Source organism: Saimiri boliviensis, chromosome 11 (assembly GCF_048565385.1).
Source record: "Saimiri boliviensis isolate mSaiBol1 chromosome 11, mSaiBol1.pri, whole genome shotgun sequence".
NCBI lineage: Eukaryota > Metazoa > Chordata > Mammalia > Primates > Cebidae > Saimiri > Saimiri boliviensis.
In genome coordinates, this window is record NC_133459.1 from 104,485,492 (window position 1) to 104,513,351 (window position 27,860).

Consider the following 27,860-nt stretch of genomic DNA (forward strand, 5'->3'; position numbering starts at 1 on the left):
TGGTACAATGTGAGGCTCAAATCAGGAAGTATCTGCTTTCAAATTCAGATCTAGATTCACATGGTTGCTAAAAGTACTTAGTTTTTTTCAAGTTTGCAGGGCTGAGGTGCTCAATTCCTTGCCGGTTGTTGGCTGGAAGCTCTTTTCTGTGTGGCCTACTCCATATGGTAGCTCACAAATTTGGCAGTTTGATTATTCAAAGCCAGCAAGGAAGACTGTCTTTTAGTAACACTGATGCTACAATCTTATGTAATATTTGTAGTCACATACATCCTTTTGCCTTTGCTGTGTTCTATTGATCAGAAGTGAGTCACAGGAACTTCTCACACTCAAAGGGAGAGGATGAAACAAAGTTGTGATTATCTAGAGGTGAGGAGCGTGGTGTTCATCCTAGAGTCCGTGCAGTTCTGCAAGATGGTGCTTTCTTAGGTCTCAGGTAGCTTCCTGACACATTGTCGATCTCGCGTTCCCTCTCTGTGCAGATTTCTTTATCAGAGACTTTTCTTGTGAACTTTAGCTTCTCTGGTATCCCTGGACTCACAAATCTATACTTTCACCTCCAGGAATCATTATTCTCTGACTGGGCCTTTCTCCATTCACCCTGTGGGAGGCCTTGGAAACTTCTCAAGTAAGCTGGGACAATTATAAGAATTATCTCTTTTAAGTTTCCCCTTGGAGATTATTGCCCCTCATTGTCTGATGCCTTCAGTGTCTTGAAAACCATTGTTTCATGTATTTTATCCAGTTTTTCATTGCTTCAGGTAAAGGTGCAAATCCAGTCTACATTACTGGATCTTCCTGAAAGTGGAAGCCTGATAAATTTCTTTTAGTAATTAAATAGTATGTTAAAGTACATTTTAATGTAATGCTCCATACATGTACTCAACACTTCCAGAACAATGTGTGTAAAAATATTTTTTATAATAAAATCATATTATGCTTATTATACATTATTTGGAAAACAGAAGCACCAAGAAGAATATTAAAATCACCTAAAATCAAATCATACTGTTAAGATAACATTACTGATAATATTTTGAAAGGTATGCTTCTAATTCATTTTCTTAAAATATTGGGGTTCTTTCCCGTCAATTTTATATAATGAGCATATTCTGGTAACATTAACTATTTTTCAAAAAATGATTTTCAATGGTTGGATGAAAATCTATTTGTGGGTTCACTACTCTTAATTTGATCATTACTCTTTCTTGGAAGCAATTAGATAATTTTCAATTTTCATTATTGTAAATAGTATCTTTTAAATAAATCTTGGCTCATACTTCTGATTATTTCTTTAAGATAGATTCCTAAATACATAATTACTAGTTCAGCCTTCTTTGTTAAAAACAAAGGAAGTTGTTAACTTTTGTTTATGAAAGATGCTTCTCTCTTTTCTATGCTTTATCTTGTAGGGTTAGAGTTGACAGATGCTGAAGATTATTTTGCCATACTGCATTGTAACCCTACAAGTATAAATGAACTTAATTTAGTGAGGATAACTCTCTATATTCATGCTAGTTAATTGAAAAATTCTATAATCAGGAGGAATATTCAGAAAGATTAATGGAGGTTGCCAAAAGATCAAATAGACAAGAATTCAGATGCTGAGATAATTTCTTCTTTTTCCTTTTTAACTTGCATCATATTATGATAGATACATACCACTGAAAAAAGAAATTTATTTCAAAAATGCACAAAAAGCTATAATGCATGATGTTATAATATGTGATTAGACCATTGGTGTTCAAATTTTGGTTTTTCCATTTATTAGTTTTATAGGTTAAAAAACATCTTTGGCTTCCAGTTTTTGCATCTGTTAAATGGGGATTGTGTAACATCTTAAATGATTATTATGAGGATTTAATCAGATATTAAATGTATAGCATTTAGAACTATGCTTGGCATACGGTAAACAAAGATGTAGCAGACACTATTAGTGTAAATCCTCCTCTCTAATATCATTATAAAGAATTTCCTTTTCCTTAGTAAATAATCATTATTTTTTTGATAAAGCAATTGGTTAGTTTCTGGTACTAAAGAAAACAGAAGTTGAGTTACAATCTCATGTATCAGTAGATTTAACTCTGTCTTCTAGCCATAGACTTTACTGTGAATCATGGACCCTTGTAAAGGCATTTTCAGTTTCCTGCTTAGCATAAAAATTCCTCTTACAGTCTCTCTGACAGCTGATCTTATCACCTTCCTGGCTACCAAAGCTGATTTTCTTCCTAAAATGGTATGATTCATGTTGGGGAAGTCTTATGTAGGGGGTTTATGAGGACAGGTCCTCAGATAGCCTTAGCCAAACCAGCTCTTCCTCCTCCCCTTGCAGTTCATGGAATAACTGCAGAACATTCTGAGAAAGTGATAACCTGAGATGAGGGTGATGTGTCTGGAATGACCCAGGCTGTATCCTCACTTCTCTGAGAACAGAAAATTTTTCAGTGTTTGTGCTCAGCAAGTTTAGTCATGTACAGTGTATATAAACCCAGGGTGGAATGCTTTCAGAGTTCCTCAGCTGTGGTATGATGTGGGGCATGAATAGACAACACTCCCTCCAACTTCCACAGCCTTTCTGAGCCTTGGTGGACTAGCTCTCCATGGAGTCTAGGCTTCTGTTTATCCTTGTTGCCTATCTGGGAGTGTAAATCTGCTACGGTGAATTTGTTGTGTGACTGTTCTGTCTCACCTGACTCATGCAATTGGTAGAGATATTGAAGTTCCTTTCACTTCTCACAGCTGTTCTTACAGTGTTGAAACTGTTATGGCAGCTGGGTCCACAGGGAAAAGTAAGTGTCCCAGTCTATTCTTCTCTCCACTATTATCAGCTTTCTAATATATTAAATATTATTCTAAAATAAAAAGTCTAGAATAGTTTAAGATTTACAGAAACAATGATAAAAATAGTACATAGAGTTCCTGTGTATTCACCTTATCCCCTTGTGATTTGTAGTGTTATGGTTTCTTCTAATTTGGTCTTGAGGTCTACCACTTGAGGGTAGTCATAAGACAAGATAGCCACTTACTAGATGAGTCCCGATCAGGGGAAAACATTAGATTCAGGTATGTTGGTCAGGTGAGACACAACAAAGAAGTGAAACCAATATGCATGAAACAGAAGAAATTTATTACTCACAGGTCCTAGAGAGGTTGGGGGGCCAACAAGAGATGAACATAAAGGTCAGAGCTCAACCAGTAGTGAGGAGTGAGTCAGAGAGAGGGCATCTGTGGGTCTATGCCTTTATTAAAATCCATGGCTATTATCCCTTAGATTTTCCCTTGGGATCTGTGGATTGGCTAGTTTAATTGACACACATACCAAGAAGGAACTTATTTATATTACTTTTGCATTGACCCTTAAATTTTCATCCTTGTCACCAGCTGTAAGGTGTGTTGAGTATTTAGTAAGTAATATAAGAAACAGTGAATTGTATTACCAAAAAAGAAAAAAAAAAACATGCAAAGGAAAAGTTTTAATTAGGTCAAAGGTGATGTGGTACAACTGGTTTTCAAAAAACTTATGTTGGGATTGAAAATGGATGCTGAGATAGCAATTACATTAAACTAATTTATGATACCCAGCAGTTCCAGCATTATTAACATCTTATATTAGTTTAGCATATTTGTCACAATCAGTGAATCAATATTGACACATTATTAACTACAGTCCACATTGTATTCAGCTTTCCTTAGGTTTTACCTAATACGCTTTTTCTGTCCCAGGATCCTATCCAGGATGTGATATTACATTAAGTTCCTATGTATCATTAGGCATCTCTTGGTGGTGACAGTTTCTCAGACCTTGACAATTTTGAAGACTGCTGGCCAGCTATACTCATATTGTAGAATGACAATTTATTGGAATTTGTTTGATCTTTTTCTCATGATTAAACTGTGGTTATGGCTTTCTGGAGAAAGACTACAGTGGTAAAGTCCCCTCTTATCATGCCATCTCAAGGACGTATCAACATGATTTATAACTGTTAGTGTTGATTATGATCACCTGCCTAAAGTAGCGTTTGTCAGGTTTCTGCACTATGACGTTATTTCCCCCAACCTTTTCATTCTGCACTCTTTGTAAGGAAGTTACTGTGCACATTCCACGGAGTTATGCTCTGTCTTATTTAAGGGTTGGGTATCTATACAATTATTAAAATTTTTTCTGCAAAGGTTATTTATCTCTTTTCCCATAATTATTAATTTATTTAATGATTTACTTATACCAATACAGACTCATAGAAATTTATGTATACATGGGGTTGCAATCCATTACTCCTTTATTCTCTGCCTCGAAGTGCTCCATCTTTGGCTATTGGGAGCTCTTTCTGCTATTTCCTGTGCCCTTTGGACATACATCTATCAATGCATTTTGTTTGTTTTTGTTCACTTGCTTACTTTCTGGTACTTTAAGGTGCTCCAGGTTTGTCTTGTGTATTTTCTGCCCCAGTCCTAGAATTCTCAATTTCTCCAAGGAGTCTAGATTCCTCTTGTTGGAGAATAGTATTGGGAATCCATGTCCAGGCTGTGGGTATTCTTGTTGTTACTACAGTGTCAATTATTCCAGGTCTTCTAAGCTGACAGAGCAAATAAATATACATGCATACTAACCCATATGTATATACATACTTATAAGTATTTCTGTATTGTAATTATCTGTATCTATATTAAGTTACACATGAGCTCTTACTGATGTCTCTTGCTCTAATCCATTACTACATAAATCATTCTAGCCTCCTCCCCAGGCCAATATGTAAATTTCTACTCCAACAGCAAGAAACCTGGCTTATACAATCTGCCATCCATTTACTTAATTTTTCAATTCTAGTATGCATCTATTATAGTACCAAAATGGATAACCCATACCCCTTGGAAAACAACTTCTATTAACTTACACTACAGGCAGTTTCTTTTGCTTTTCATCTATAGATTTCATTTATTTTCAGTTACTGATGTTGGCACATACAGTAAATGATTTTCATCACAGATCACAGAATGCATTATTTCTTGAGATATTCCCACCTCCTAAATGATTTTAATTTTAATTTACTCCCACTAAGGATGACTGTCTATGCTGTAAAGTTCTACAGGTTTTGACAAATAGATGTCATGCATCTACTCTTACTGTATCATAAAGAATGGTTTCACTGCCCCCAAAACACCCTGTGCTTCACATATTTATTTCTCTCCTCTAATTTCTAGCACTCCCTGGCATTTTAACTCTACAGTTTTGCCTTTTCCAGGATGTAATATAATTGGAATACTACAGTATGTAACTATTTAGATTTCCTTCACTTTGAAATATGCAGATGATCCTCAACTTTCAATGGGGTGATATTCTAGTAAACCCATCACAAATTGAAAATATCCTAAGTCAAAAAGTACATTTATAATAATATACCTAATCTACCAAACATCATAACTTGGCATAGACTACAGCAGTCTAGACCACTTACATTAGCCTACAGTTGGGTAAAACCATCTATCACAACACCTTATTATTTTATAATAAAGTGTTGAATAGCTCAGGTAATTTACTGAATATTGTATTGAAAGTGAAAAGCAGAATGGTTGTATGTTACTCGAAGTATGGTTGCTACTGAGTGCACCTTTTTAGCATCATCACAAAGAAACTCATAAGTTAAGCTATTGTTGATTGGGGACCGTCTGTACATTTAAAACTCCATGTCAAGGAATATATATATTTAAAACTCCTTCTTTTCTTTAACAATTTCGATCGTTTTAAAGGTACAGGTGACTTTTTGTTACATAAGTAAGTTCTTTGGTGGTGATTTCTGATATGTTGGCGCATCTGCCACCTGAGCAGTGTCCACTGTACTCAATATGTAATGTTTTGTGCCTCACCCATCTCCCTCCCTTCTCCCCTCAGTCCCGAAAGTCCATTATTTCATGCTTCTGACTTTGCATCCTTATGTCTTAGCTCCCACTTATAAGTGAGAACATATGATATTTGAGTTTCCATTCCTGAGTTATTTCACTTAGAATAATGGCCTCCAGCTCCATCCAAGTTGCTGCAAAGGCCATTGTTTTGCTCTGTTTTATGCTGAGTAGCATTTCACAGTGTATATATACCACATTTTCCTTATCCACTTATTGGTTGATGGAGCATTTAGGTTGGTTCTGCATTTCTGCAATTGTGAATTGGGCTGCTATAAACATGCACGTGCAAGTGTCTTTTTCATATAATACATTATTTTCCTCTTGGTAGATACCCAGTAGTGGGATTGCCGGATTGAATGGTAGTTCTACTTTTAGTTCTTTAAGGAATCTCCACACTGTTTTCCACAGTGGTTGTACCAGTACACATTTCCACCAGCAGTGTCAAAGTGTTGCCTTTGCAACACATCCATGTTGACATCTATTATTTTTTTTATTTTTAAATAATGGCCATTCTTGCAGGAGTAAGGTGGTATCTCATTGTCATTTTAATTTGCCTTTCCCTAATAATTAGTGACGTTTAGCATTTTTTCATGTTGCTAGCTGTATATCTTCTTTTGAGAATTGTCTGTTCATGTCCTTTGCCCCTTTTTAATGGGATCATTTGGTTTTTTTCTTGCTAATTTGAGTTTTTTGTAGATTCTGAATATTAGTCATTTGTCTGATGCATAGTTTGTGAATATTTTCTCCCACTCTCTGTATTGTCTGTTTACTTTGCTGATTATTTATTTTGCTGTGCAGAAGCATTTTACTTTAATTAGGTTCCATCTATTTATTTTTGTTTTTGTTGCATTTGCTTTTGGTTTTTGTTGTGAATTCTTGACCTCAGCCAATGCCTAGAAGTTTTTTCAATATTATCTTCTAGAATTTTTATGGTTTCAGGTCTTAGATTTAAGTCTTTGATCTCTCTTGAGTTGATTTTTGGGTAAAGTGAGAGAGAGATGAGGTTGCAGTTTCATTCTACTACATGTGGGCTTGCCAGATTTCTCAGTATCATTTATTGAATAGGGTGTCCTTTCCCCACTTTGTGTGCTTTGTTGATGATCATTTGGCTGTAAGTATTTGGCTTTATTCCTAGCTTCTCTATTCGGCCCCACTGGTCTTTGTACCTAAATGAACCATGCTGTTTTGGTAACTACAGCCTTGCAGCATAATATAAAATCAGGTACTGCAATTCCTCTAGATTTGTTCTTTTTGCTCAGTACTGCTTTGGTTATGTGGACTCTGTTTTTTGGTTCCATATGAATTTTAGAATTTTTTTCTAGTTCTGTGTCAAATGTAATGGTATTTTGATGTGAATTGCATTGAACCTGTGGATTGCTTTTGGCAGTATTGTCATTTTCACAATATTGATTCTACTCATCCATTAGCTTGTGATGTGTTTCAATTTGTTTGTGTAGTCTATGATTTCTTTCAGCTGTGTTTTGTAATTTTTCTTGCAGAGGTCTTTCACTTTCTTGGTTAAGTGTATCCCTAATACTTTATTTTCTTTCTTTGCAGCTGTTGTAAAAGGGATTGAGTTCTTGATTTGTTTCACAGCTTGGTTGTCGTTGGTGTGTATCACTGTTACCGATTTGTGTGCATTGATTTTATATCCTGAGACTTTACTGAATTCATTTATTAGGACTAGGAGATTTTTGTTGAGTCTTTAGGGTTTTCTAGCTATATGATCAGATTGGTGAACAGTGACATTTTGACTTCCTCTTTTCCAATTTGGATGCCCTTCATTTCTTCCCTTGCTCAATACCCCTGACCAAGACTTCCAGTACTATATTGAATAGAAGTGGTAAAAGTGGGCGTCTTTGTCTTATTTCAGTTATCAGGGGGAATGCTTTCCACCTTTCCCTATTCACTATGATGTTGGCTGTGGGTTTGTCCTAGATGACTTTTATTACTTTGAGGTATGTCCCTTCTATGCCAATTTTGTTGAGGGTTTTTAATCATAAAGTGATGCTGGATTTTGTTAAATGTTCTTTCTGCATCTATTGAGATGACCATATAATTTTGTTTTTAATTCTGTTTGTGCAATGTATCACATTTATTGACTTGCAATTGTTGAGCCATCCCTACATCTCTGGTATGAAACCCATTTGATTGGACTCTATTATCTTTTCCATGTAGTGTTGGATTTGGTTTGCTAGCATTTTTACGTTTATGTTCATCAGAGATATAGATCTGTAGTTTCTTTTTTTTTTGTTATGTCCCTTCTTGGTTTTGTATTAGGGTGATACCACCTTCATAGAAGGATTTAGGGAGGATTCTCTATCTTTTGAGATCATTTCAGTAGTGTTGGTAACAATTCTTTGAATGTTTGATAGAATTAAGCTGTGAATCCATCTGGTTCTGAACTGTTTTGTTGACAATTTTTAAAATAACAGATTCAATCTCACTTGTTATCAGTCTGTTCAAAGATTTTCTTTTTTCCTGATTAAATCTAGAAGGGTTGTATAGTTCCTGGAATTTATCTGTGTCCTCTAGATTTTCTAGTTTGTGCATGTGAAAGAGTTTATAGAAGTTGTGAACGATCTTTTGTAATTCTATGGTATCATTTGTAATTGCAAGGTTGTTTGAACTGGCTGCATCATGGACTACACCATGGTGACCCTGTGACCCATGCATACACCTCCAGATGGACTTCTGAAGCCAGAAAGACTGAGTCAACCTTGTGACACTGGACCTTGGACCTTGTGACACCCCTCCTTCCCCTGGCAACAGAAAAAAAAAAGAACAGCTAGCTCCTGCAGTACCTGATTAATAGCTAGCTCTTGCAGTGACCTTGTGACATTCCACCATGGTTCTGGTTTAACTGATAAGCCAACCTGTGACACTGGACCTTGGACCTTGTGACAACCCCCTGGTGACATGCCCCCTCCCACTTGCAAAAACCGCCCTGAACTGTAACTTCTGTAACTTTCCACTGCCTGCTCCAAACCTATAAAACCAACTCCTATCCCACTGCCCTTTGCTGAGTCCCTTTTCAGACTCAGCCCACTCGCACTAGGATGAATATGCAGCCTTATTGCTCACACAAAGCCTGTTTAGGGGGTCTCTTCATTCAGAGGGCATGCAACAGTGATAATATCTGTCATTTCATTTCTAATTGAGCTTATTTGGATCTTCTCTTTTCTTTTCTTGGTTAATCTTGCTGATGGTCTAACAATTTTGTTTATTTACTCAAAGAACTAGATTTTCATTTCATTTATCTTTTGTATTTTTTTTTTTGTTGTTTCAATTTCATTTAGTTCTGCTTTTATCTTTATTTCTTTTCTTCTGCTGGAAAAGAAATAATGGGGTTAGTTTGTTCTTGTTTCTCTAGTTCCTTGAGGCGTGACATTTGGTTTTCTGTTTGTACTCTTTTGGAATTTCTGATGCAGGCATTTAATGTTATGAACTTTCCTCTCCTTCAAGCCACCAAAAGTGATTTGTTGACATTTATTTTTATTGCTGAATTATATTCATATTATTTTTAAAATTTGCAATTCTCTAATAACATATGGTGTTGAGCACCTTTTATTAAGCATATTCGATATCTGTATATCTACTTTGGTAATGTGTCTGTTCATATCTCTTGCTCATTTAAAATTTTTCTTGAATTTTAGAAATTCTTTGTATATTTAGATGAAAGTCTTTCATCAGATACATGGTTTGAAAATATTTTCTCCCAATCTGTGGCTTTTCTTTTTATTTTTGTAACAGTGTCTTTGACAGAACAGAAGATTTTAGCTTTAAGAAATACAACCGAAATATAACTTTTATATATATTTTTAATGGATTGTACTGTTGGTGTTGTGTCTAAAAACTCATTGCCAAATTCATCTCCTAGATTTTTTTTCTTTTTTTTTTCTTTTTTTTTTTTTTTTTTTTGAGACGGAGTTTCGCTCTTGTTACCCAGGCTGGAGTGCAATGGCGTGATCTCGACTCACCGCAACCTCCGCCTCCTGGGCTCAGGCAATTCTCCTGCCTCAGCCTCCTGAGTAGCTGGGATTACAGGCACGTGCCACCATGCCCAGCTAATTTTTTGTATCTTTAGTAGAGACGGGGTTTCACCATGTTGACCGGGATGGTCTCGATCTCTCGACCTCGTGATCCACCCGCCTCAGCCTCCCAAAGTGCTGGGATAACAGGCTTGAGCCACCGCGCCCGGCTTAGATTTTTTTTCTTAATTTGTCTTCCAGATATTTTACAGTTTTGCCTTTTACATTTATGTAAATAACCTATTAGGTTTTGTGGAAGGTATAAGTACTATTCTCAGATTTACTTTTTTTATATATTGACAACCAATTGTTCCAGCATCGTTTGTTGAAAAGACTATCCATTTTCCATTTAATTGCCTTGGTTCCTTTTTCAGTGATCAGTTGAGTGTATTTGAGGGATCAACTTCTGGGTTTTCTTTTCCATTCTGTGGTTAAAGGTATCTGTCCTTTCACCTTTATCTTGTTCACTGTATCTTAAAGCAGATCTTAATTGTGGATAATATCAATGCTTCTAATTTGTTATTCTTGAATATTATGTAGGTAATTTTGGGGTTTATGCCTTTCTGTATAAACTTTAGATTCAGGTTGTCAATATAAAAAAAAGTTTACTGAGATTTTAATTGGAATTGCATTGATTCTGTACATCAAGTTAAGAAGAATTGATATCTTAATATTGTATCTTCAACCTATGAACACAAAATATATCTCCATTTATTTAGATCTTCATTGATTTCTTTCATTAGAGTTTTGTAGTTTCCTGCATATAGAGACCTTATACATATTTTGTTAGATTTATGTATAACTTTCATTTTTTTGGTGCTATTTTACATGGTGTTGTGTTTTAATTTCAATTTCAAATTGTTCATTGCCTATAGAAGAAAGCTATATATTTTTATATATTAATCTTCTTTTCTGCAACAGTTATTTTTATTGATTCTTTGGAGTTTTGTGTATAGAGAGTGATGCTGCAAACAAAGACACTTTTGTGACACTTTCTTCCTTATCTATGTAGCTTATATATTTTTTTCTTGCCAATATGCTAGTTAGGACTTACTGTACAATTGTTGCAGGAATTCAAGCCAAGGAGGGCAAAGAGACCACAGAGACTCAAGAGAATTTATTGGTGCTAACGCCTATAATGGCCACCAACCCTGAACAAAGAGAATGTATTCTTTTATACAATTTGAGGTGGGAAAACAAGGCAGGAAACAGATTTCTAACAAAGGGAGTTAATCAAGTTGTACAGTTTTGGGAAAATGTCTATTTTCTTCGTGGTTATCTCAACCTCATAACCTTTCAGCTGAGGTAGCAGGTTCTATAGTTGAGGAGAACACCCAAGGAGACCAGAAAAACAGGAACTGCAGGACTATGTGTGGCCTGCGCTCTTATCTAAGTAGAAAGGGGCCTGTGCTAGGTCTGCTTTACCTCTACTTTCTTTAAATACAGGTACGATTAGCCTGGAATGTGTGCTGTGAGCTAAGTTTGGAGCTGCAGTTAGTTGGGCTAAGCTGGGAGGGCTTACTTGTTTTTGCTTACTATGATTTTTTTTTTTTTTTTTTTAAATAACCTAGTCTTAATGTGAACTATTACTTATTTTATTTTGATTTTGTCGTTGCTTTTATTTTCCTCCTTACAATTTTGAAAAGGATGGGTGTGATGGGTCATCCTTGCCTTATTCTCAATCTTAGGGGAAAATGTCCAGTTTCTCATTTTTAATCATGATATTAGTTAGTTGTAGGTCACTTCACAGATGTTCTTCAGCAAGCTGAGTTTCCCCTTCTATTCCCTTTTTGTTGAGAATTTTTATTATGGATGTATGTTAGATTTTGTGAAATGCTTTTTCTGTATCCATTGACATGGTCATATGATTTTAATTCTTTAGCCGTTGATATGATGGATTAAATAATTGACTTTTAAATGTTACACCAGCCTTGCATACCTAGAACACGTTGCACCTGATTTTTGTATTTTTTTTTTAATAAACTGTTGAATTTGATTTGCTAATGCTGAGTATTGTATGTCCATGTTCATAGGAGATACTGGTCTGTAGTTTTCCTTTTTTGTAGCATATTTATCCAGTTTTGATATTAGGACATACTGGCTGCATAGACTGACTTAGGAAATATTACCTTTGCTTCCATTTTTTTTTTTTTTGGAAAATTAATAACATTTGCTTCCTTGATGTCTAGTAAAAATGAGTGGGTCTCAAATGGCCTAACCACGGGTTGGGTTATTCTTTGTTTTAAAGGTACCAGGGAATTGTTTCAATCAGGTATGGTAAGACATGCAGACAGAGACATTACTGTTGTAAAGGAAGACTTTTTATACCCACAGAGCCCTAGAAACAGGAGGCACAGCATGCCATGCAGGGCCACACAGGGAAGCACCCAGGTCAGTCAGGAGACAGAGAAGGAGAAACATGGGTAAGAGACTTTATTTTGGTGTCTGTGGGAAGAAGCAAGTGAGGCAGCCTTAGACTTAGCTTACTTGAATAATTTTGGTGAGATTAGGGGCATGGCATAGGGGTTGTCCTTTGTTGTCTGATAACAGGTCCGGGGTTATAAGGGCAGGGAAATAGTGGCCTGGAGTGTCAGAGCCCAATAAATGGTGGAGTTTGGGGTATGGACTCTGGATTGGTTGGTTTGCTTAAGAAAAGTGTGTGCACAGCTGAGGCCTTTGCTATCTCTAGGATTGGCTGGCCCTGGAAGGGATTCCCCTAGGATCAACAAGGCCCAAGCTGTCAAAGCATCAAATACAGAAGCATAGTTATTACACCTGCCAACTATGTTCCCTTGGATAAGGGTCCCTACTCTATCAGCCCTCCAATGCAGATCCCCTTTACCATTGAGTGTTGGATTTCAGTTCCCTGCCAGCTTGCAGAATTATTCAAACAGGCCAATCACTTTCCAACATGGGACCTGAGAGTGCTCCTCACTCTTGGTATTACAAAGCTTGCCTCCTACAGTCCTCAATTGTTTACTGTGCTCCCAAGTACAACCCTGTATGTCTCTGTATTGCCTGTGGTATCCTCTCCCAGTGCTATGAGTCTGTTTAATAAACTGCTGTCTATCTCATTTGTCTGCTGTTGGGTGCTGTATGCTCAGCTATCCCCATAATGCTAGAGTGGGTTCTCTTCCTCACCAATGGGATGAAGAACAGGTGATCACAACACTGCCCAGAAAAAAATCAGGAAGGATTCTTTATTATATCTTCACCAGAAAGATGTCTGTGGTATTGTGGAGGCCCCCACAAGACTGTGGCTCCCACGTGTTTCTCACATTCACTCCAGTCCATCTTACTGTTCCCCAGTAATTGGCCGAAATTACCATTTGAATGTTCATATCAGTCTGTGGCTCCAGTGGCTTGTACACCAGGTAAACAAATCTGGCCTCTTTCTTCTGGGATGTTCCTTTTCTCCAGACTTTGAGGTAATAATCTGCTCTGAAACTTCGGTTCTCTGGTAGGTTTGAGAAAAGTTGTTTATTTTCAGCTTGTTCAATTGTTGCTTGCTGTAAAGATAAGCGTGATAAATTCTAAGCTTTTTACATGTTGGAGTTCTAATTCATTCATTTTTTTTCATACCATAATCTGACTTCTTTACCACCAAAAATTTTCTTAGCAGAAGTGCAACTATCTTTATTTCTAAACTTGATGGACACATTTCTTTCCTTACTTTAATCTCCTTGCGACATTTAAAATTGTTGACTACCCTTCTTGAAACTCTTGCCTTGCTAAATTTCTAAAACACCGTAATTATGTTTTTTCTTTATGTTCTGCCATTATCTTTTCTTTAAATGTTAGTGTTTTCTAGGTTCTGCTTTCAACTTTCTCTGCTTCTCAACTCTCCTTGGGTGACTTCCTCTGCTCCCGTGATTTTAATTAGCTCTTAAATTATAATTATTCCTAAAATCACTTTTATCATAATCTTTCTTTCTACATTCAAATCTCTCTATTACACAACCATTCTGGATGTCTGCATTTGACTTTCCAGTATTTCTGATTTGACACATCCCCGTTAGAAATAAGCATTTATTGTCTATACCAGTCATCCCAAACCTTACATTCCTAGATCTCTGAAAAACTCTACTAGGCATCAATCATTCAAATCATAAACTTAAAAATTATATTTTACTTTTATTTGCCATCTAATTTCTTATCATGCCTTTCAGTTCTATAGCATCTGGAAAGGGTGTCTTCCACTCTCCAAACCCACTGTCACTCATCTTGTCTACCACCACTAGTATTCTAAACGAGTGGTTCACAGACATTGGTATGTACCAGCATCACCTGGAAAGCTTGAAAACACAGGTGACTGGGATGAAACCTGTAATTTGTGATTCTGTAGGTCTGGATTGGAGCCTGAAAATTTGCATTTCTAACGAGTTGCCAGGTGTTTTTGATTTAGTTGGTTTGGCAACCACATTTTGACAACCACTGTTCTAGTTTATGACAATGGCCGTGTAATGGATTCCCCTGTTCAGGACTTCTTCCAAGCCTTATTCCACTCCATTGTCTTGATTCTAAAACACAAATGTCCTTAAACTGTGTAATTGCTCTTCATGGCTTTTTGGACCAAGAAAGTGCCTGGCACATGCTTAGCATTCAGGGTTTGTATACACTCAATAGGCATTAGAAAATGAATGGGATTTACACAGGAAGAATTGACACCTTATGCTGGCATAAGGGTGAGAAGAGAGGAGAGAGAGGAGGGACAGGATACAGTGTAACACTGCAAGGAAGCATTGCCTTTAGTGGAAATACATTTTATGTAAAACTTATTTAGCAATTGATTTTCATTACATAGCACATATATGCATATATATAATACTTGGTTTAATATATATATAGAAAATACAGGCCAGTGAGGAAATTGGCTTGATTAGAGCAAAGGATGATACTAGACTGTAACTTCCACAAGGACAGAGAGAAACTCAGTATCTTAAACATTTTATTTTGCCTCACATTGTTAAAAAAAAATCTAGATTTACTTTTGCATGTTCTCTCACACATCTTGCATAGTTTGAATATTTGCTTTAGTTTTCCTCTGTGTAGCTTTTTAGAGCTCAAGAAATATATATTTATAGAGTACATCTACTTATTTGGTTTATATGCAGAAACTTTCTCCATTAGAATTAGCTCAAGGACTTTATGTAGCTTGCCACCATAGTCAAGAATACATTTATTATATCCCTAAAGTTTTAATATTATGATTTCTTTATGAAAAGAACTGTCATTTGCTTGAAGTTTCTCCTTCAAAGATCTTTCTACATGAACACAGAAATTTGTTTCCTCAAATATTATTCATCTTATTTAAGAAAATCCTCTGTAAACTATTTGTTTCCTGTACACAGTGGTTAATAAAGTCAAGGAAAATAAAAATAATATTTGGGCCTTCCAAGGATGATAGTTGACAATTCTCCCCATAAAGCAGTGGATATCAATTAGAATCTGTATGAGATTCTTCCTCCTCCTTCCACTTTTCTTCCCTGAGAGCTCACCAAAGACAATGGGGACAATGCCTATTTTGAAAATGCTTCCAAGGTAATTTTGATCCATCCTCTGCAAGAGAACTGACAGTTTGTTGGATCTCAACTTTTGTTTTTCACAAGAGAGAATCTTTTTCTTTTTTGATTTTGGGGCAATGTAGTGTTGCTGACCTTTAATTTGACGCAGGGGCATGGAAATTAAACAGCAATAAAAACTACCACATGTTATCACCATTCCTTCCAAAGAGAGGATATTTTAATTCCAAAATGTAAGTAGAACATACTCCCAAAATAAGAAATACTCTTTTAAATTGGATAAATTACACTTAATAAAAAAAATACCACTTTGTCCTCACTTTGCAGGGGACCATTGAAAACATATTGGACCAATACTTTTCTTAGCATTTGGGGACCATTGTCCTAGATAAGTTAGCAGCCTCTAGGACAGAAAGTTAAAATCACCTTTGCTTTTTTTTTTTTTTCACTCTTTATTTTAATTTGTCATTTTAAAGCTTTGATTTTCATGTATGTCCTGGCAGCCTATTTTGGTTCAATTAAGCATTTCCTTTCCTGTTTTTCTCTGTTCTGCTCCAGGGGAACCATTCTAACTGCGAAGAATTCGTGTCATTAGATCAGATGGTTCTTTCTTTCTGTCCTTCATACAGTGGCAGGTTTAAAATCCTTTGATGATTCAGCTGTATAATATTTAAAGTTCTATTTCAAATCCTTCAAACCTAGGGTTTTAGGAAATAGCTAGCTGTGTGGGTAGGAAAAAGAAGAGTCTATTAAAATCTCCAATCCTCTTAGTGACCCATTCACTGAGTCTCTCAACAAATCTATTCAGTTCTTCCCTCTGCTGAAAACAAAGGAAAAAGTAAATGGGAAAGCAAAACCCTACCAAGACAAATCTAAGAGGAGCCCACCCAGAAATAAGCCTTATTAAGAGAGAGTATTGTAAGTGCTACTTATTCTGCACGTTCTGAGCACCAGGATATCAAATCTAACTGCTGAGTGGGGTCCAACTCAGTACAGGCAACTTTCTTTTACAATACCGGAAGAGACTCTTTCATTTAGAATTCTAGGAATATGGGAAAACAACCAGGGGTAGATTCTTTACTGAGGGCTATACCCTTTTTACATACATATAGTAAACTTTCAAGGCTGTACAAGAGTTCTGAAATCAGTTTCCTTTTGCTTTTCACTCACTGATTATTAAAACCTTAAACAGGGCTGGGCGCGGTGGCTCACGCCTATAATCCCAGCACTTTGGGAGGCCAAGACGGGCAGATCACAACGTCAAGAGATTGAGACCATCCTGGCCAACATGGTGAAATCCCGTCTCCACTAAAAATGCAAAAATTGGCTGGGTGTGGTGGCGCATGCCTGTAGCCCCAGCTACTTGGGTGGCTGAGGCAGGAGAATTGCTTGAGCCTGGGAGGCGCAGGTTGCAGTGAGCCAAGGTCACACCACCGCACTCCAGCCTGGCACCTGGCGACACAGAGCAAGACTCTGCCTCAAAACAAAAACACAAAAAAACACAAACCTTAAACAGGTATAGCCAAGGAAATATTTTTGTTCCACCTGCACTTCCTTCTATATGTGACACTGTTCTCATTCATCAAGGTCAAGTTCAGTCAGACTTATTCCGTTAGATTTTAGAGGGTTTTTTTGTTTGTTTGTTTGTTTTGCTTTTCAAATACTTACTCACAGACTAGTTATTAGGCACTCTATCTTTTACAATTGGTTTCTATGGAAGGCTTTGCTTCCTTTCAGCAAAGTTCTTGCTTATTGTTAGTTGGGCCTGTATAATCTCAAGCTGTCCGTATCTCTAAGCTGAGTATGTTAAGTGTTTCTTCTTTGGGGATCAATGCCCTTCTACACACAAAAGCATTACTCTGGGAGGATGGAGGATTAAATCCTTTTTGACAGGAAGAGAGACTTTCTGTTTGAAGAAAAGCTGGAAGCACATTTACCCATTTCTGTGGGACTATGATTTACGTCTATATAGTACCATTAAACCTTTCTCTTACAATGCACCCCCAACCCTCCCACATAGTAGTAGGAGTAATAATAATTGTATTAGCAAGAAACATTTCCATTGTACTTCTATATGCCAGGTACTGTTCAAATGCTTTATTTTTATTAATTGATTTCATATCGAAATAGTTCTCTAAATTAGATACTATTATGCTCATTTACAGAAGATAAAATGGAAGCACCGAGAGATTAAGTCCAAGGCCACTGATAAAAACAGAAGCAGTCTAGTCTAGACCCTAGACTCTGCTTTTTGTTTGTTTATTTCTCACTCTGTTGCCCAGGCTAAAGTGCATGATATGAGCATAACTCACTGCAGCCTTGAAATTTTGGGTTCAAGCAGTCCCCCCGATTCAGTCTCCTAAGCAGCTGGAACTATAGGCACGAGCCACCACATCCGGTTATTTAAAAAATTTTTTTGGTAGATATGGGGTCTCACTGTGTTGCCTAGGTTAGTCTTGAGATCCAGGCCTCATGTTATCTTCCCAGTTTGGACTTCCAAAGTGCTGGGATTACAGGCATGAGCCTCCCTCCCCTGCTAAGACTCTGGTTCTTTAACTGCTTTTCTTTATAGTGAAAAACTAAACCAGAGGAATTGCTTTTTAATCACTTTATTACCAAACATCATGCTTGTTACGTATTGGATCAGTCAGGGTTCTCCAAAGAGGAAGAATCAATTGAATGAACAGATGGGTAAATGAATGGATGAGAAGGAACTTGTTAGGGGAATTGGCTTACATGATTATGGAAGCTGGGAAGTCTCATGATAGGTCATCTCCATGCTGGAGACCCAGGGATGCTGGTATGTAGTGATGGCTCAGTCCAAGTCTGAAAGTCTCAGAACCAGGGAAGCTCCTGGGGTAGGTCTCAGTCTGAGGTAGAAGGCCTGAGACCCTGAAGGGCTGCTGGTGCAATTCTAGGAGTCCAATGACTGGAGTACCTAGAGATCTGATATCCAAAGGCAGAAGAAGGGGTGTCCCAGCTCTGAGAGAGAGAGAGAGAGAGAGAAATACTGAGAGAGAGTGAGACAGAGCTAATTTTCCTTTTCTCTGCTCTTTTGTTCTATCTACCCAAGTCCCCAGCCCACTGGAGGGTGCCTGCCCACAATGACCACAGATCTTCCCCACACAGTCCACTAACTCATTTGCCAGTCACCTCTGGAAACATCCTTACAGACACACCTAGAAAGAAAGATACTGTCTAGTATCCCTTAATACAGTCAAGCTGACACCTAAGATTAATCACCACATGGATTTTTGCAATGAACTCAGGACCGAGATATATTATAACTAGATAATAACCAGCTTGCAAAACCTCTGGCGACTTTGGGGAGATTGCGTTTAAAGAGCACAGATTTGAAACTAGACATACAAGGACTTAAATATCAGGTGTCATTTACTGGATAAAACTGTGAGCATATTTCTTAACCTCCCTAATCTGGCTTTTCATATAGAAAAAAACCTATTTCTTAGGGTGTTATGAGATGGAGTACAAAGACAGAATAGCAGCTGAATGAAAAAGTGAGTAGCAAATTGAACTCCTATGCTGTACTTTTTTTTTTTTTTTGAGACGGAGTTTCGCTCTTGTTACCCAGGCTGGAGTGCAATGGTGCAATCTTGGTTCACCGCAACCTCCACCTCCTGGGTTCAAGCAATTCTCCTGCCTCAGCCTCCCAAGTAGCTGGGACTACAGATGCCCAGCTAATTTTTGTGTTTTTAGTAGAGACAGAGTTTCACCTTGTTGACCAGGATAATCCCGATCTCTTGACCTCATGATCCACCCGCCTCAGCCTCCCAAAGTGCTGGGATTACAGGTGTGAGCCACCACACCAGGCCCCCTATGCTGTACTTTTGATATATGTTTATTTAATCCATACATATATTAATTTACATTAATACATATATTAATTTACATTACATTCTGTGCTATTTTATGTACCCTCTCTCTCTGTACACATGTGTGTGTGTATATATATATATATATATATATATATATATATATATATCTCCATCTCTGTGTGTATATATATATATGTATATATGTATATATTTATGTCAACTCACTGAAGTCTCATATAGCAAGTCCGTGAAAAATTATCATTATCATCAACTCTGTTCTACAGATGAAGAAGCTGAGGCTGAGGCACAGAGTGATTAAATATCCTGCCCAGGGTCACACAGAGTTGGGATTAACAGAGCTGAGATTCAAATCCAGGCACATGGTACCAGTCTGTGTTTTTAATTGCTAGGCCATTTTGCTCAACACTAGCTAAACCATGAAATGAGAGGGCTAATTGGTATTTTAGCATCCATGTATTGGCATAAAAAGGGAGAAAGAGACTGCTATCTCAATTGTTTAAGAGCCGTTTTAGGTCACATAGTGAGTGGAAGAGCTGGAACTGGAAGTATTCTTTCATCCATCCACAGCTTTTTCTTTCCTAGTCACAGTGATTATAACTTTGGAGCCTAACACGTAGGACTACTGATCAAGTAGGAATTTGGGGCTTTTCCAGAAAGTTCAGAACCTACACCACATTGCAAATGGTGCACTCATTCCATTATCACATCACTGTGCAATGATGGATAAGCTAAGCTCACATTGTATTATACTCTTAGGTAGAGAAAGAGGCAGTGGGTAAGACTGAAATGGGATTTTCTGCTTGGTTTGTTAATGAAATATCTGAGAGCACTCTCCGCAACAACGAAATGCTCCAGTTTCTGGTAATGTAGACAAATTCAAGCTGAGTGATTAAATTCCACCTAATTAAAAATTCTTTCTCTAATTTCAGATTCTCTTTGTTTACAAGACTCTTTACCTTCTGTCCAAAATTGTTGTTTACTATGTTTTCCTGCTGCTCAGTTTTTTATTGCATTTCTCCCTGGAGATTGTTGTATACTGACAATGGTTAAAATAATTCTGCATGTAAAGTTTGCATGGAATGTGTAAATATTTGTACTTTAGCTCTGAAACAAATCTAATTTAAAATGTATAAATATATTGTTTTCAGAACTCCTTTCGGATGTCTCACTCATTCAAAACTCTTTTTGAACATGAACTGAAGATTGGATACACAATTGTAATTATTTATTAACCTTACATTTAATATTCCCCATGCTGCCATAAAATGTCTGAGGAGACATGCTGCTAAGAATAAACTTCCTCAGCATTGCAGTACAATGCAGGGAAAGAAAAAAAAAAAAAAAGAAACATATCTTTTCACCTATTGCAGAGCAAAACACTAACAATTTTGCCCATTTGAGCTGAGAAGTAATTAGTGGTATGGGATAGAAGCCAAGCATATCAAGAAAATGTGTTCTACTAATGTACTGATATACCCATTTTGTGTTTAGCTGTAATTTCTGTACATTTTGTAAATTTCCTTTACTTCTGTCACAACCTTAATATTGATAACTTGCTTCCCTGAATATAGTGATTTAAAAATAATGGCCATATTTTATATAGATGCAAATTGTAACTATATAAATTTTTAAACACCTAAGCCAATTTGTTATATATTTTATTACTAATTTTTTGTATGACAGCTTAATATGACTTTTCTTTCTTCTACAGTCACTTAGCTCAAAGCAGAATGGAAGCTCATACCAGCCTCAGAGTATCATACTGCTAACAGTCAGTGGAGATCACTTAATGGATTAATTCATTGTTTCAGGAATTTAGCCACAATGCAGGGCTCTAAGTGGCTTCAAGGTCATCTGATTTTCTTTCTGATGTGATACAGAAGCATTCAAATGATGGCCTAATTTGATCCTTCAAAACACCAAGATATTAATGTATAGCCTTCCTAGGCAATTTTTTCTGAAGTTAACTGCTTTGAAAATGGAATAAATACATAATCCACTGCACAATCTCATTCTTTGTTTGAGGCAGGCCGCAAGTTGGCTAATGGTTACCTCTGTGTTTATATATTATATGTCAAATGGTATGGGTCAGTGAGCAATCACAGGATCTGAGAAGTGGGAGTGTTAGGGATGAACTATTTTGTGTACTTAAAATGCAGTCAGCCAGCCCAAAGGAAATGGGATAGGAACATGATGGAAAGAAGTGGCCATGATCTTATCAATAAGGCTTACTTACAGTTTGCTGTTATATAATTGTATGTTCTTGGCTCCGTCTGCTGTTAATGGTGAGTGATTCTTGAAAAAAAAAAAAAAAAAAAAAGCAATAGGTTTATATTTATAAAATACATTGCAAAAAATTTATGAGGGATGTTCCAAAAAATATAAGTGGTGTTCCAAGAAACAAGTTCTGAAAGCAAAATAAGTCATTAAATTGGCAATTTTGACATGTGATTCTACTTAGTGCTGTTGTCTTGCCGGGATATCCAAATAATGTATTATTTGACTATTACCCAATAATGTTCATTCTCATTTTTCAGTGTGTCAAATTTTCATTGTAGGCCATATTTTAAAATATAGTTTATCAGAGGAAATATAAAGAAGAAAGATGCAAATGCTGTTCTGAAATACTGTAAGTGAAATCAGTAATTGATGTATAATATAAAAAATTAGCTAAACCAAAATTGACTTCAAAGGTAAAAGTAAAATAAGAGCAAAGAGACAAGATACTTTCATCACTATAAAAGGAAATGAGCTTATATAAAATAACACATACCCTAATGCCCAACTTGAGGATGCTTTTGGAACTATTCTTAAAAATTTGATTAAGGTAAATGCAGAATGAGAGAAAGTGTTCTGCCCTGAATATCTGTTATGAAAGAAAGATTAAAACTATCTAGGGAATGAATGCTTTTCATGTTTTGAAATTTTAAGATTAAAAAATTTAAATATTAATAATATTTAAATTTGAATATTATATGTTTCTGGTATTGCTTTCAATTTTTAAATGATTTTCATTTTTTAATGTTACCTTAATTTAAGGGTTTGTGTTTTCAAAAGTCGATATAGCAGAGACCATTTTAATATGTTATTGAAATATATAATTGTATAATGATATATTGCATTACATTAATAAGGAAAACCATGTATTCATTATTATTGTTGTCTTAAAAGAGAAAAATCTATGAAAATTTTAGTATAACAGTATCACAGAAAAATAATTTGCTGTTCACTATTATGGTCACTTATTATTACTTAAAATAATGTAAATAATATGAAAAACACAGGATAATTTATAATTTCAGGAATTTGTAAAAATTATCATAATTTCTGATTTTTAGTTATTGAATCCCAAAGATTAGTATCAATCAGAAGCTTGTAAACATTATTAGAGAGTATTCTGTTCTTTCTACAACAGATTTTCATTCATTGAATAGTCTCAATTTGTACATTTTTACTGGTTTAATTTTTGGTAACTTATTTGGAACTAGAACCTTCTGGCATCAATGATCTAAATATATACACACATGCATACACACACATGAGACTTTATACACATTTAAACATACATATATGTCATTTCCATAGTATAAGTTCATATACATTTATGTAGATATTGAAAATTTCAAATAGAAAAATTAGTTACATTCTAATAATGCTTTGATTATTTGAATCCAATTCATGGAATTTAAGTAAATCTTTTGAAAGTTCATTCTGTTGAAAGCTAAACATCTATATTATTTTGAACGCTTTTCTTGATTCATTTATAAAGGTGAACATTGAAGATGTATTTGCTTTCATGGTGATTTGACTACATATTTTGTGTAGTCAATGTACAACAAAACATAGTTTCTTTATAAATTAACAAACTTATAAAGCAGATATATACAGGAAATTTGTGATAGTACATGTATAATTTATAATCTAAATAAGCTACAATATTTTGCAAGGTATAATGATCCAAATTTATAAGTATTTTATATATATTCAAAGAAACTGAATTATAAATTTTTTGTGAAAGAGCTGGTACTGAACATATATAGACAAATTTATCATTACAGCAATTTATATTTTCTCTTCCTGCAGTCCATCAACAATTCAATTTTAGAAATGCTTAAGCCTAATATGAATGATTTTGTAAATTACGGTGTTTTACAAGTCTACTGATTTTTTTTATAACCAAGATCTTTAATAAATAGTTTCATGTTGTTAAAATAAATGGAAGCAGTTAATCATAGTATATAAATAGAATTTTAACTTTGGAAGCTTTTGGAAGACTTGAAATTATTGAAGACAAAGCATGCAAGCAGGTAGACACTGAAATTGTCCTTGCAAAAGACATAACTGAAGAAGTTAAAGTATATGAATGTAAACTGTCTACATGATTTAATTTTAAAATCCTGTAATTGTATTTCAGAATGTCTTATTTTATGGCAAAAATTCCTTTAACGTAGTTTTTGGTTTTACTTGTATACATTTATTTCAGGATCATAAAATGAAATGGAAAGGATTATTGATTTTGGAGAAACATTGAAAATAATAAAAAGAATCGATTTATTGGCAATTTTACTTGTAAATATATTTGTTCAACGTTTATATTTTGAATGGTAGTAAAACATGGTACCTGTGAAAAATATTTGGACTGAAATAATTTTGCATTAAATATCAAAAAGTAAAAATTTAGATTATTCTACATATAGCAGAATTTGTTCTGAACGTCCTCTAGATAACATTTATTGTTTTTTGCTCAATATATTTGCTTAGAGATTCTTTGTAATTTACTTGTTGCACTTCTTATGTTTTTGTCCCGCTAGATCACTGCCTCCTTTTTGACACTAGAAGGCTCCTTAAGCCAGGTTTGCCTCAGTTTCAGTAAAGGATCAGAGCAATGCCCATCTGGAACTACAGAGGTTCCAAAGAAACTCTCCTGGCAGTGCGGAAAAGCTGGCCAGGGGTTCCTGCCCAGGGAACCTGTGGAACATACATTTCATGAGCAGTGCTGCTGAACAGCCACTCTTTTTCGGCGTCTCCTTTGATTGAGTTATACAGCAGGATTTCCAGGAGTGGGGACGGTAGTCCTTTCTCCTCTTTTTTGTCTTTTGCTTTCTTCAGGAATATATCTCCCTTTAGGCACTCACAATGCTTCCTGTGGATTGAGGCATGGTCAGAACTTCTGACAAAGAACCCGATGGCGAGAAACCCAGCTCTCCACTTCAATCTAACTTTTTCTAGTGTAGAAACTGAGTCAGGGAAAATTTTTCACATGCTTGGTGCCAGGAAGATTGGGGATAGGGACATCTAAGACATGGAAGCCTATTCTCTCACCATTTTCTCAGGTTTTTTTCTTTCTTTCTTTCTTCTTTCTTTCTTTCTTTTTTTTTTTTTTTTCACTTCTCTGTGTCCCTATGATCTGACTCTATCATATTGAATTCTGTGATGCTTCTGGTGATAATCTTGGTTCTGTATACTTGTTTTTAGTTTTCTGTGGGGAAAGTGAAGCCAGCTTGTTAGAGTCTAAGCCACAATTTTGGACCTGGAAGTGCTTCTAAAAAAGTTTTGAAAAATATGATAAGGACACTTATCTCATTTCGAGTGAGATAACAGTTCTTTAGATTCATCTCAAATATTCTTTACATTTATTACATTGCTCAAAAATTAATTTTTAAGTCCTTGGAGAAATAAGTCAGAAACACAGGTTTGTTGATTCTTTCTTTCTTTCTCTCTCTCTCTCTCTCTCTCTCTCTCTCTCTCTCTTTCTTTCTTTCTTTTCCTTCTTGGTCTTTTTTCTTTTTGAGACACGATCTCATTTTGTCTCCCAGGCTGGAGTGCAGTGGTGTGATCTCAGCTCACTGCAGCCTCAACCTCCCAGGTTCAAGCATTCTCCCACCTCAGTCTCCCAGGTAGCTGGGGCTAAAGGTGCATGCTACCACACCCATGTAATTTTCTATTTTTTTGTAGATACAGGGTTTCGCCATGTTGCCCAGGCCGGTCTCTGACTCTTGAGCAATCCACCTGCCTCAGCCTACCAAAGTGCTAGGATTATTTTGGCTGGCCCAGAAACACAAATATAATCTGCCATTTATTCTCTTGAAAGACAATTACAAGAAACGTTAATTTTGTTGTTATAAATAACATCAAACTAAAAAATTCACCTTCACCACTCCCACCAAGTATAATGCTAAATAACTTTGTCAGCAAAGTGAAACATTTGAAACGATTCTGTTTAGGAATAAGCTATACTATCTTGGCTTTTCTGATTTCATCCACAGGTTAAAAGTAAAATAATGTGGCAATAGGAAGAATCCCCCTAATTTTGAGGAGAGGAAGTTAAAAAAAATCATAGCCAGTTTGACCAATCTATTATAATGCGAATGACTTCCACAAACCTATCCAATAATTAGATGATCCACATTTTATTTTGATAGAACTTTTCCAAGTTTAAGCATATAAGCAGAAAAACCTATTTATTGGATAATGCAAGTAGATTCTGTAAAGTATTACCAAATGTAGACTCATATGGAGCCATTTCTCAAACAACTGCTGTATTTTATTATTGCTAAGAAAATAATAGTATTTTAAACTTTTAAAGTGCTGCCTTATTTTTATTCTTGAACCCCTCTTTAGATTAGAAATAAAACATGCTTATATGTTAATATAAATAATTTAATTGACAGGAGAGATTTAAGATAAAGAGAAAGATTAGTGAAAAAAGTTATTCCTTGGGAAGGCAAGAGAGCCTGGGATTCAGAATATAAGCCAAGGGACTTTGTTAGGAGAGGAGATTAATAGTTATAAATATATGGTGATACAGGTCTACTCAGTTATAGGAATCTCCTAGTTGAAATACACCTTCAAGGATACAACCCAGAGGCACATAACTGGGTTTATGCAGCTTAGAGTTTTGCCAGAGCAGTACAAGACAGTGAGAGGGGACCAACGAGGGTAGTTTGCAAGGGAGTGATTACAATTAGTTGGGCTCAAGACTTTTGATAATAGAGTGATCAGTAGACTTTATATTCGTAGCAGTAAGCTATATGTGGTCTAACTACCTTTGACTTGTACCCTGTGATATACATTTAGTTTGAAGGCTAACATTGGTTTCTTTATTGCTATGTCTAAAATACGTCTAGATATGAACATTTTAGTAGCTAATATTTAGTGCCAATTTTCTCACTGGCATTCTTCTCTTCAATAAAGTCAGCAATCTAAGTTGTAAGAATAACCATTTTTATGGATTGCTATAAAAGTTATTTTATTTTGAATTCTAAAATGCTGTCTTCTAAACATCACTTGAGAATGTAGATGTGTTCTTGGCCTGCTGGGTAAAAGATACTCTAAATTTGCTTCGAGAAGTTTGAAAATATGAGTCTAAATGGGAATATGTTAGGTAGGCTTTTTAAACTACACACACACACACACACACACGGGCACGCATACACACACATGCACATGAACACGCACACATATGTAAACTGGTCCTGCAAAGCTCCCTTGTTTCCATCTATGAAAATCCATCCAGCAAATACCCCTCTGCTGTATTAGCCTTGCCTGTGAGCCTCATTTCTGCCACCATTACCTTTTGGTTTTTGAGGTGGCAGCGTGCTGCGTACGTGTAAATGCAACAGTGAGGATGCATTTACAACAGGGCAGGCCTCCTCATGTAACTAGCTTTTCTGAATGTCTGTTTTAAATTGAATGATTTTTTATTTTCCCTTCCTGCCCATTACAATGAAAATTTTTAAAAAAGAGATGGTCTCTGATTGCTTTAAGATTAAGATAATTCTTCTCCATGAATAAATTCATAAATAATAATCAAACACTTATAAAAATCAGCATGTTATCTGTAGAAACCTGCAAGCAATTTAGTTTTTAATTACACATATACATGTATTTCTGTTTTAACTTTCCCCATTTTTTTTCTCCAACTAATGGTGATGTAATATATTTTTGGAAAGTATAAGACAGCTATTCACAAATTCTGGGAGAGATACTTAAAGTATTAAAGAACTCATCCTTTGAATAACACTATATGTCATCCTCCCAAAATTATCTCATTTAATTCTGACAATAATCCTTGAAAAATGAGTGTACAAGCGTCATAACCATCCCATTATTACAAATGGTAAAATAAAAATATGAAGAGTGTAGGTAATTAGCCCAAAGGGACAGAACTAGTATGCAGCAAAAAGCGGAACTCAATCTCAGGATCTCATATTATGATTTCTGTGTTTTTTCTATTATCCACACTGCCTTTCCAAACTGCACTTCGGTACCTGTGGCAAGTCATGTGACTGGATTTAAGTGGAAACAGGGAGATGACCAATAAAGCACGCTCTGGCATGTGTTTCCCTTTGGAAATAATTTCCGAGGAACTGGACCTTCATAGAGAAGGCAAGCCCACGATTTCAGTCATGTTCGCCACACTTCTTGGCAGAGTCTTGCTTGTTCTGTCACTTATTTTATAGGATTTTATGAGATTTTAATAACACATTTAATAACATGTCATAAAGAAAACATGATATAATGAAAGAAAAGGGAAATACAGTATACTAGGT